The 11,381-nt window shown below is 42.8% G+C and overlaps 1 long non-coding RNA gene across 1 annotated transcript; it reads right to left on the minus strand.

The window, feature by feature from the left end:
- Positions 1-4,968: 4,968 nt before the first annotated feature.
- On the minus strand, positions 4,969-11,375 carry LOC104912424. The gene is made up of 3 exons (XR_004160804.1): positions 11,037-11,375; positions 9,090-9,727; positions 4,969-8,720 (listed from the first exon to the last, which is right to left on the minus strand). It is a non-coding gene; the product is annotated as an uncharacterized LOC104912424 (long non-coding RNA).
- Between the last annotated feature and the right edge of the window lie 6 nt (positions 11,376-11,381).

Consider the following 11,381-nt stretch of genomic DNA (forward strand, 5'->3'; position numbering starts at 1 on the left):
GCGGCCCCGCCGTGCTGTACGAGAGAAAAGCAAAGAATAAAGGTGCTGAAGGAAAGCCCGAGTCCCCTCCATGGGACCTTGCTTGAGCTCAGCAGAGAAAAGCTGTGAACGTTTTGGTGCTCAGCACTTTGTGCTACCATCTCTCCTGGGCCAGCATTGCTCTTCATTTCAGAGAGGCTGAGGATGGAGGAGCTCAGCGGGACCACGAGGTCTGCAGCACAGGGCTGTTACCTACGGGTTGCCTTTCCTTGCCTGCCGTGAGGAAACATGCACAGGTTGAGATTTCTGGGAAGTTTAAACTAGAACTGTCCCATGCAGAGCCATGGGATGCAGGAGGCATTTGGGCAAAAATATTTCCCAGCAGATCTTCTCTGCCTTTCTCATAAAAATGTTAAAGCTTACATGGAAGTGAACACTTCCCTTCTTGTTTTTGGAGGTCAAAAAAGGGACTTACCCTATAAACAAACTTCAGATAGGCAGAGTTGAAGAATGGCTCCTGCTGCTGCCCTCGCTGTGTCCACTGCTCCTGGATTTGCTTTCCCTTCTTTCACCCACAGACTGCTCTGTATCATCATTATCGAAACCTTCATTCGCAATATATGGTTTTTTCCTACTCACAGCATATGCTCACTGGAAAAAAAAGAAAAAGAATACTGCGTGTAGCCCCATTGCAGGATCTTTTTTTGCACTTCAATCTAGTCTATAATGTACGATAGAGCGCCAACGCTTTCCTTGACATATAGCTTGTTCACTTGAATGTCACGGGAAAGCAAACAAACGCATCTGAACAACGCAGATAGCTGGTTATATGGCTAATCTGGCACGTTGCTTTGGTTTCGTAAATAAATTAGTTCAATCTCTTGAACGGGAAGAGAAACATGAAGCAGTGATCTCAATACAACTGCTGTCCTTCGTTACCAAGAGGGCCTTGCTCAATTAGAAACACCATTTGTTTTGATTACAGATTATCTGTGAGTAGAACCAAACCCTACCCAAACCAAACCAAACCCTAACGCCTTGCCGGAGCAAGGACTCATATATAAAGGACCACATTTGGAGGCAGTTTCTGACCAAAACATCAAACAGTGATGTGAGGGGCTGAGGGCTGGATGGAGCGCAGGGCACAGACCAACACAACACCAATTCCTGTTAGTTTGGGGCTGCCAGCTCACCCTGATGGCATACCAGGCACCAGCACACGTTCTGCCTGGGAATAAAGTGCAGGGTTTTCTTTCTTCTCTTTTTCCTTCCTTCTGGGTTGATATAGCTCATTAAAGATTTAAAAGATTTAAAATTTCAATTAAAGAATCACTTTGGAGAAAAACAAACAAACAAACAACCCAACAAAAGTTAATATCCATCCTTACAACAGGAGGTGGGTTCAAGCAGCCATGCTCTTCACACACATCAGAATGAGTTCAAACATGAGCAGAAATAGCTAGAAGGGCACCTGAGGTGTGTGATACATTAAAAAAATATGTGAAGAAAAAGAAAAAAAGTTTGAAATTATTATTTTAAAAGAAAGCATTTCAGCTGTTATTTGGAATCACATAAAAATTGTGCCCTTCATATAATAGCCAGGCAAGATGGCAAAATTTAGATCCTACAGAAACACTTCTGCCTTTGAATTTCCTGTTAGCCAGACAACAGCAGCAGATTTTTGGTCACCTCTCAGCCTATTTGCTCTGTTGCAGAGGAGTAAGCTGGTGATCAGCTTGGTCTTTGAAAACTCAGTTCCAATGTAATTCCCTGAGCCACTTCACACAGTTCTGGACTCTCTCCTCAACCTTCTTTTTCTGGAAATGGGGAGGATGACACTTCCCTTCCTGCACACTGAATGGAAGAATGAAATGAAGATGGCAGTGCAGAGGGAATGGGATCCCAAGGGCTGTTCAAGTAAATTGAGGCAGCTCCATGAGCAGGCTGCGTGGTCCAAATCTTTGGCCTGAAATCACAAAATTAAACAACTCTACGTATGGGCAGATGAAAACTCTGGAGCGGTTTGGTTGCACTGGGTTGGTAGGAAGGCAAAGTGTTCATTTCCCATTTCCAAAGAGGTCATTTCCCTGCTCATAAAGTTCCTACTTATGGAACCTATTTTCTTAGGGGATTGCCTACCATGAATGGTGCTAAAATTGCATGTTCAGCAGGAAGGAAAGCCATGCCTCCAACAGCTTGGGAGAACTGAAGGAAGAGAAATTGTCTCACCTTGAACATCAAGCAAAACAAAGAGAGTTCTCGTAGTGGTGGAAAAATTCATTGTCAAAGACTGATCCAAGCAGCAGCAAGGTGGGTGGACTTGTTAGGAGGACTTTGAAGCACTGTCACCTGTTAGCTTGGAAATCAGATCCCTGCATAGACGTGAAGGACAGAATTTCTCTGATTAACATTTATTTGACTGAGACATTTCTTTGAGTAAAACATCCAATCCCAAAATGAAAGCTTTCTTAAAAAAATAAATAAAAAAATAAAAAAATTCAACAAACCAGCAAACCAGTGCATACTGCATCTGTTACACCCCATACTTAGCAATTCTTGCAGATAAAAATGTGCTTTATTTGTCCCAGTTCATATGGTCTATTTCAAGAGATACGATGCCCGTGCTCATATTTTTCAAGATTTCAAGCAATTTATTTGGAATTTATCCTAAAGTAGCCAGATTCTGCACTCAGCATTCAAGGTACTGAGAACACGATCCCACAGCACTGAACTCGGCACATTTTATGTCTCTAGCATCAGCAGGAGCAGGAATTAATCTCATACAAATTGGGGAAGAGCTGTTCTGGCCTTCTAGAAGAGGAACTTCATGGGCATTTCAAGTGCAACACGACTATAAGGAGGCAGAGGTTACATGCGCTCCTTGCAAATTAAATGTGTTTGAAGATCCAGACACAGCAGGTTGGGCAGATATCTCCCCATGAGATTCACAGAGTACCTGGTGGAATTTCAAAAAGCAACTCGTCAGAGTTTTCTGATGTGAGCAGTTGCAATAAGGCACCAGTCTGACCAATGGAAGTCAGGGTGCCCTGCCAGCACACTCTTCAGCTACAGCACAAGTCCTGCTTGACTTGCCAGGTGATTCAAAGAGACAAAGAACAGATCGTGCTGTTCATAACTGAAGACCGCATTCAGTCCTCAGAATAATTCTTTAAATAAAAGTGGTATGGGTGGACAGAAGAGAAAAAAATACTCAGATCTCTCTTAGATCTTGCAGTATGGCAGCAGTACCTGGGTGCTTGAGTGCTCTCTCCACATACACAGAGCAGATACTCTGGCTTGGTGCTTGCAGATTTATCTGGTGTTTCATCCTGAGTTGTTGTACTGCAAGTCCCAGTGGTTTCCTCCCAGCCTTGCTGAAGCAGGAGAGATCTATCCAGGAAAGGGAAACCCAACCATCTATTTTGTGCAACAAACTGGCTACAAAAACAGCTTAAAATCTGGCCATAAGGCAATAAACATTTGCAATTGTCCATGACTAAGCTATAGGCTTTATATATGAAAAGAACCTGCCAAACCATTTCAGACAAAGGAAAGAGGGAGCTGGGAGTTCCTGGCTCCTGGCCCTGCTCTTGGTCCTCTACCCCAGTCCCATTTGTCCTTGTGACAAATACAAATAAACTGTTACAGAAATAACAGCAGGCTTATAAGTTGTCAGAGACGGTCCCTGTGCACCCTCAGGATGCTGTGGCAATGTCAGACACATATTTTCAGTAACTCTTATGCCAGTGCCCTTCGTCACCGCAAAGCACTCCAGCATTCTCCCAGCCCTTCAGTGCTGGCATTTCAAAGGACACAGCTTGTTCAGGATCAAATACACAGCAGTTGTTGCCCTTTCTATTTAGGCCTTAAGCCCTGAATCAACAGTAAGAATCCTGGACATGGGAAAATACAGCGCTGACAAACATGTAATTTAATTAAATAGATTGACATTGTTTAAGCAACAGCCCTTCCCTCTGATCCATCTCTCTCAGAACTCTTTGTCTTAATATTATGGTCTACTTGAAACACTTGAGCTCATGAATGGATTAAAGAGAGTCTCATTTGTTTTATTTATTATTTTTACTGCTGTGCTTGTCTTTTTACAAACGGGAGGCACAGCCCTCATTTAGAATTCACTGGAACATGCACATTCTTTCCTCCTCCTCTGCCCGGAGAGGGGGGAAAAACAATAACAAAAAGATCACGACCGCTTCAAAAGTACAAAAACTCTGGGGTAATTTGTCATCAGCGTTTACAGATTAACAAAAACAGCTTAAGAACGCAATCACTTCCAAACCTAGATAGGATACACACTTGCTGTGACAGTAAATCTGGGGATTCTTTAAAAAGAGCAAGTATTTCACCCAGTTGCTTTTTGTTCAAAATCTTGAGAAAGAGTCAACGTTGTGTATTTACCTTCTGGTATTCTCATTAAGTTCAGCCTTTGATTGTAAAGCATAGGTCCTTGCACTCCCCCTAAGGTTGATCTCAGCGTTGTAATATCTGACTGTGTTTGTTGTGTACCCCTTGAAATGCATCAATGATGCATTATATCAGTAAGGACTCAAGCTCCCATTTATCTTCAAATAGTTCACAATCCGCTGCAGCATATTCTCAGTTGCAATTTTTGCTTTTAAGTTTGGCCACCATGTGTGTAGCATTAATTTCTCTGTTCACATGTAATTCATTCAGGGACTTACACCAGCTGAGAACCACATATGGAGGCCCAGATTTACAGTGCTTTTATTTTGTGCCATGGAAGCCTACAAGAAACAATTTTCTATTTGAATATTGAGTGTTTACAGAGGTCTTGTTGTTCACTAGAGACAGCGGATTATGAAATCATATTCTGCAAGAATCCCATCCAAAAAAACCTGACTGCAACTTTTATTAACTCCTCTTTGTTCCAGTGCTCACGGGGTTCTTATGGGGCAATTGAACTTCACTATTCCTCTCTCAGGGTTTGTAGTTTATTATTACTATTTACTACTTCAAAAAAAGAAAAAAAGAAAAAGAAAAAAGTCCATCCTCAGCCTGCTCCTGTTCTGCTTGCTATTACATCAGCTTTGAGTAAGGAAGACATGGCAGCAGAGACAGAGATGAGGACTGGGACCACGGTCTGAAGCAGACCAACATGTGCTCTGAAGCCTGCCATAGCTTTGCACGTACTTATAGCTTGGTTCAGAAGATACACATGGGGATCTGTTTTGTTGAGAAACAGTCAAGAAATTATCTGTGGTGAGGGCATTCACACCATGTAACTTACTAGTGTCCCCAGCACAGGTACCTGTATCAGGAAAATAATGTTTGGGGTTCAGAATACACTTCTATGTCATTGCATTTGAGTGAGCTACAAATGCAGATCTCTATCAGACCCTTCTGTGGCATTCATTCAGTCTCGTTTTGAGAAAATAATGACACATACTGAGTGACTAATGTCCCACATAATTAATCCTATCTTATTATTCTAATACTTATCTATTGAGATTTCAGCGGGAATGGAGCATTTTGATACAAAGCAAGAATTTCTGAACTTAAACCTAATGCTGACAGTAATCCTCGTAGCGATGCTTCAGGTTGAAACCTACCTGTGTCAGAAGCCTGGAGGAGACATCACACACCCACGGCTGTTCGGGAGAGGAGCTGGGGTGGAGATTAACCACCACAGATTCTCGGTCTCAATGGCTGCTGGAGGTAGCAGAGCTGAGTGGACATGGGATCTGGTCCCATGGAGTCTTGACAGCCTCCCTGGTGAAGGATGGGAAGTGTGAATTGACTCTAATTAGGGATCGCCCATGTGGCCTCCGATGTGTTAGTTTAAATCAAACATTAGTAACTGTCAATTTCTTCTTTCACCCAAGACCCAAATCCTGTAAACACGAGGACCGTAACAAATCCCTGAAGCAGGCTTTAGCGCACATGTATGGAAAACATACTAAACTATAAATACTGTATACCATATGGCATCAAGATTATCTAATTTCACTTCATAACTGGTGATAAAATGACCAATCAACTGACGTGCAGAACGAAATGCCAAGCCAACGATTCAGCTAGCCTTCAGACGGCTCTGAGGTCTCATCATATCCCATTGCACCCTAAAAATAAGCACACACCTATTTCACTGGCACTAAGAGCAAGGACATTGTGGGAATCTGGGCAGCGGGTCTGTCAGCAAAGCCAAAATTTGTCCTCTTTTCTCTGCAGGTATGTTAAAGGTGAGGAAGCTTGATCAGGACACCAACAGTAGCAGAGGGAACATTCTGAACTACATTTATTTACTAATATGAAAAGGTATTTTGGGGGAAGGTGCTACTCATTTCTCAGATTTTTTGCATCATTCATACACCAGAGGTACATCACTATGGCTCCTAAGCTCTATTGTGATACAAACAACAGAAGAACCCCACTGTGTTACCATTATATCTTCATCCATTTTTTTCCTCAGCGATAAAACTAATTTAATATTTGCACAAACCACAGCTCTAGTGTTCTGCTTCCCTTAATTACAGAAGGATCCTACTCCAGCAGTGAGGTGTCAGCCCTCAGAAATAAAACATCAGCACTTTGAAGACCAGGATCAAAGTTATCGTTCTGAGTTTAACAGGATTTCATCATTTGATGAATTCCTGGTGAAAAAGAGGAACCATCAAGGAACTGCTGAATGTTGTGTTGTCTCTAATGGAAATCACAACGTTGTCTGCAGTGGTGCTTGAACATTCGTGCCTAGGGAGAACATGGGTGATATAATCTGCTTGGAGATACTGGAAGTCAAATCTTGGAGTAATGCAAAAGATTTAAATGACAGAGTTTTAAATTGGGAATAAATAAGCATCAGCTTATTACAAAGTTAAACGCCAATGTCATCAGCTCTGATTCTGTGGGGGCTTAGCCCCAGAAGCAGCGAGATTGATCAGTCTACAGATCCATTTCTCAGGAGAGTGCTGGAAAATGGCTTTGTTGGCTCGTTTAAAATTAGCTTGGGTACACAGTTATGAATATACTGTGCAGAAAATTGTGCACTGAATGATAAACAAATAGGTTGCTATGATTTGATGCTATTTTAATAGCTGGTGATTAACCAAATGAATGCCATGTGGCTGGGTCTGATTTGCCAAATGGTTCCTCTCTCCTACTATCCACTCTGCTGTAAAGTAGTGCCCCATACAGCCATGTGTACTTTCACCATATTAAACTCTGATAAAATTTTAGAGGAATAGTAGCATACTGCAGGGTAGATACTCACATGTATCAATCCCAGCATTTATCTTCTCATAGCTAGCTGAGAGAAAGTCATATTGTGTAAAGATTTTGTCTTTGAGGTTCTGGGGGTTAAGTGCCTTCAGGACTCCTCCATCAGAAACACTCCAGTATTTCAAATGAATGCATGCATAAGATCCCCCATCCACCACAAACATACCTACTGAAGAAGAAACCAAGTTAATGTGAGACTAGCTGTTCTGAACAAAGTGCTGCCTTGCCTCAGTTATCAAGAACTGATCATCTGATGAAGCCAAGACCACACCATACTCTAAAAACAGCTTGATTTTCAATGCTGTGATAATCAGCTTGAGGATTGCTGAGATTTGGTGATAGAAAAATTTGAAATGGAGAGCCTGCAGAAAACAATGCACTATTAAAGTTAAACCAGAAGCAGAAAAAGAATTGGAGCCCTTCTTGCCCACTTTGAAGTGGATTCATTTGGCGTGTGGCACCAGTCCTCTTCAGTCTGGGTCCTTTTCCAGACATCCCCATGTGAGCTACAGAGGTTGTAGCCTCAGATGTTCATCTTTGCTCCCAATAGTAGGCTAACCCAAGGTGATGAGTATGAGTGCCTTCAGGCCAGGCAGGCAAGACAGTTTATCAGAGATGCTGCTGCCCACCCCAGGGACATGGCTTCTGCACTTCAGTAATGGCCTTTAAAGCAAAGCTTGTGCTGCCTTGTATCACTGTGTCAGAGAGATGTGTAGGATAAAGACAAAGGGATATAGATAGGGGATAGGACAAGGGGAAATGGTTTCAAAGTAAAAGAATAGAGATTTAGATGGGATCTAAGGAAGATCTTTCCTTATTTGGATAAGGAAGAATTTTTTTTACAGTAAGGGTGGTAAGGTGCTGGAACAGGCTGCCCGGAGAGGTGGTGGAGGCCCTGTCCTTGAAGACACCCAAGGTCAGGCTGAACAGGGCTCTGAGCACATGATGGAGCTGGGAGTGTCCCTGTTCGTTGCAGAGGACTAGATGACTCTTAAGGGTCCCTTCCAACTCAAAAGAGTCTGTGATTAATAAGTCCACTTTGGCTTTTTACGTCCAAGTCTTGTTCTATATACACAAGTTGGAATTTTGCCTTTTTTATTTTTTATTTTTTAGCATGGGTTGTTTTTATGAGAGAACACTCTAGTTGGCACCTTGGCACTGCCAGCAGTATGTCTCAGGTGTATAGAGCCAGTGCCTCAATGTGTCCCCTCGGGGTGCATTAATTAGCATGACTGCACTGGCTCATGTTGCTGCCCAGTTCCAGCTAGTGCCAGAGGTCAAACTGTCCCCTGACTGTCACCCATTTGAGCTCTGAATAGCTCTTCATGTGGACAATGCAAGTTAGCATTCCTCTTTGAGGGGAGTGATGCCAAACGAACCTCTTGCTTCTTTGCTGAGCATCTTCCTCACTCTCTGCTCACTCTGCAGAACATCTCCTATGGATTTGACCTCAGAAGCAGCAAAGAGGTGGGATGGTGCAGAAAAGGCTGGAGAAAGAAGAGGAAAATAAGACGAAAAACAGGCATGAACAAAAAACTGTGGTGTCAGTACACACAGCTTAAAAAGGCTAAGTGAATGCCCTGACCCAACAAGATGTGAGGGTGTGCTGAAAGAGGGACAAAGCCTCCCATTGCTTTTACATCACGATTTTCAAGTAGTCACCTATTCTGTACTATGCCTGAACAAAAAGGATAAAGAAAATACTAACATTTCACATAAAAATCTCACTTCCTCGAGAAAATGGGTTAAAAAGGAAAAAATGGCTGAAAGAGTTTATTAACTCTGTAATTTAATGACTCTCACTCAGAATTCTCTAAGTCCTTTACAAATAATTCAGACCCAATACCAGTGCATACCTCAGCATGAATGTTGCTCTGCGTAGGCAGTGGACGTCTTGTATACTTAAAAAGAAAAAGTGCAGCTTAAAGTGCTTTGCTGAATTGCATAAAAGAGCAGATTAATTTTTGTCCCCATTCTGGGAATGATGAAATGGGGACATGGAAGGTTTTAATGTCAGTGTTATCAGAAGACTCCACGGATGGTGGTTTCTTCCACCTTTTAGGACTGACAGTCAGAAGCACTGGGCAGCACCACTTTCTTCTGCTCTTGTCACCAGACAATGCTTCCTTCTTCCCCAGACAATCACAATTCCTGCGTTATTTGCATTTCATTTCTCCGTTACATGAGATAGCCGTGTTGTGTTGCTGCACAAAGGGGGGCTTTGTTTCCCAACCAAAGGCAGGCAAATAACTGGCTATTGAAATTTATAAGGAATGGAACAATGTGACAAAATGCCATGTTGCTGGAATGCTTCTGCTCAAGAGCATGCCTGCACAGATGGAGCTGAGCCTTGTCACCAGTGACCTTGCTCGCTCTTCCGCACCAGTTGCATTTTCCAAGTTCCTTACTCCTGCTGCAGCTCTGGACCTTCCATTCTCAGTGGTATTGCAACCCGCCAGCATGCAGCTCTGAACAGGAACCTCATGAGGCAATCCTTTAAAAAGAAAAAATAAAACAAAACAAAATTAAAACGACATCACATTGATGTTGCAAAGCAAGCTATCTCTATGTTGGTGTAGCACGATCTCCTGCCCTCCAGTGCCTGCCCATTTCAGATGTCCTCATCATCCCAGACAGAAGCTCCCGTGCTAGCAAACCACCATAGCTAGTCAGTCAGCCCTATCCAGCAACACAACCTGAGCCACTCAGCAATTGCATTTTCCATGCAATCTGTAAGAAGTTGGGATTAGATACCTGTTTCATCATTTTTCAGTCATTACTGACTCTACAATAAACATGCATCCTTCTCCTTCTCTGGAGATATTCAAGTCTCGCCTGGACGCCTACCTGTGTGACCTGGTGTAGGGAACCTGCTTTGGCAGGGGGGTTGGTCTCGATGATCTCTGGAGGTCCCTTCCAACCCCTACTACAATTCTGTGATTCTGTGATCCAAATGACAAACCAGGCCATAAAACATCGAGGAAAGCTGAGAGTTTCCTGACACCTCCCAAAACTTCAGGCAGAGCATGCAGTGATGAACACGAGCATGAACACCACACACTCAAGCAGCTGTAGCCAGGAGAGCATCTGCACAGAGCTCAGCACTCTGTGTAGATGCCCTGGGCAGTGCAGCACAGAGAGTACCACGCACCCAACAGTCCCTGGTTTTCCTCTAAGAGCTGAAGTGCTTTTTCAAGAGTTGTATTAAAATGCATCAAACCAGGAAAATTACTCTCAAAACACCAAGCCCAGTCTTCACCAGGTAAACTCCTATTCAGCCTGCAGCATAAGCAAAGACCGCAGGATCTACAAATTGTAATTAACTAGCTAAAGTAGGTCAGGACTGTATATCGCAGCACAGAGGTACTCTGGCTTCAATGATTTCAAATATTTTGAGAAGCAAACTGAAAACACTTAGTCAAATTAAGTGTTTTCTCTGAGCTGTCAGCATTGCCAGCATTGCCAAGATGAACAGGATAAATTGGATTAGATGCAGTCTATACGCTTCAGACCCTAATAGAAAAGGATCCAAAATGTAAAGCAAAGCACAGAGGCAAAGCAAATGTTATATATTGTCCGTGAAGCTGCAGATCTCAGCTTATTGATTAGCCAAATAGTTTGAAATAGCACGACTCATCTCCAGGAGAAGCAGAGCACTGCTGCCTGCTCCTATGCAACCCAGTTTGTGACAGTGCAACAAGCTCTGCCTGCTCACTGAGGAATTTGCAGCTGGAGAAACAGCATAGTAAATAAATGTCATTTAGGTTAAATATGAAAAGTGAAATCATGTTAGACAACTTAACCTCACTTGTCTTGGGCCATTGGTTATCAGTGGGCATGGATGCACCATTCAGATCATGAACTGGGAGAGAAGCACGAGGTCACAGACGTGGATGAAGAGCTTCATCAAGGCAGAACCATTCACTTTTCATTCCATCATGGCAGAGGACAGTGCTCCAGCTCCAGGGGGAAGCACAAGGTGCTGGTCCAGCAGCCACGCTCACAAGAAACATGCAGACCAACCTGAGAGCAACACTTCTCAAGTATTTATAAAAAATTAATACTTAAGCACAGACTTAGCTACCCTAATATTACTGGTGCAATATACTGGTGCAATAAAGTTGCACCAGTCAGTGCAACTTTAAAAA

The sequence above is a fragment of the Meleagris gallopavo genome, chromosome 10, assembly GCF_000146605.3.
Source record: "Meleagris gallopavo isolate NT-WF06-2002-E0010 breed Aviagen turkey brand Nicholas breeding stock chromosome 10, Turkey_5.1, whole genome shotgun sequence".
NCBI lineage: Eukaryota > Metazoa > Chordata > Aves > Galliformes > Phasianidae > Meleagris > Meleagris gallopavo.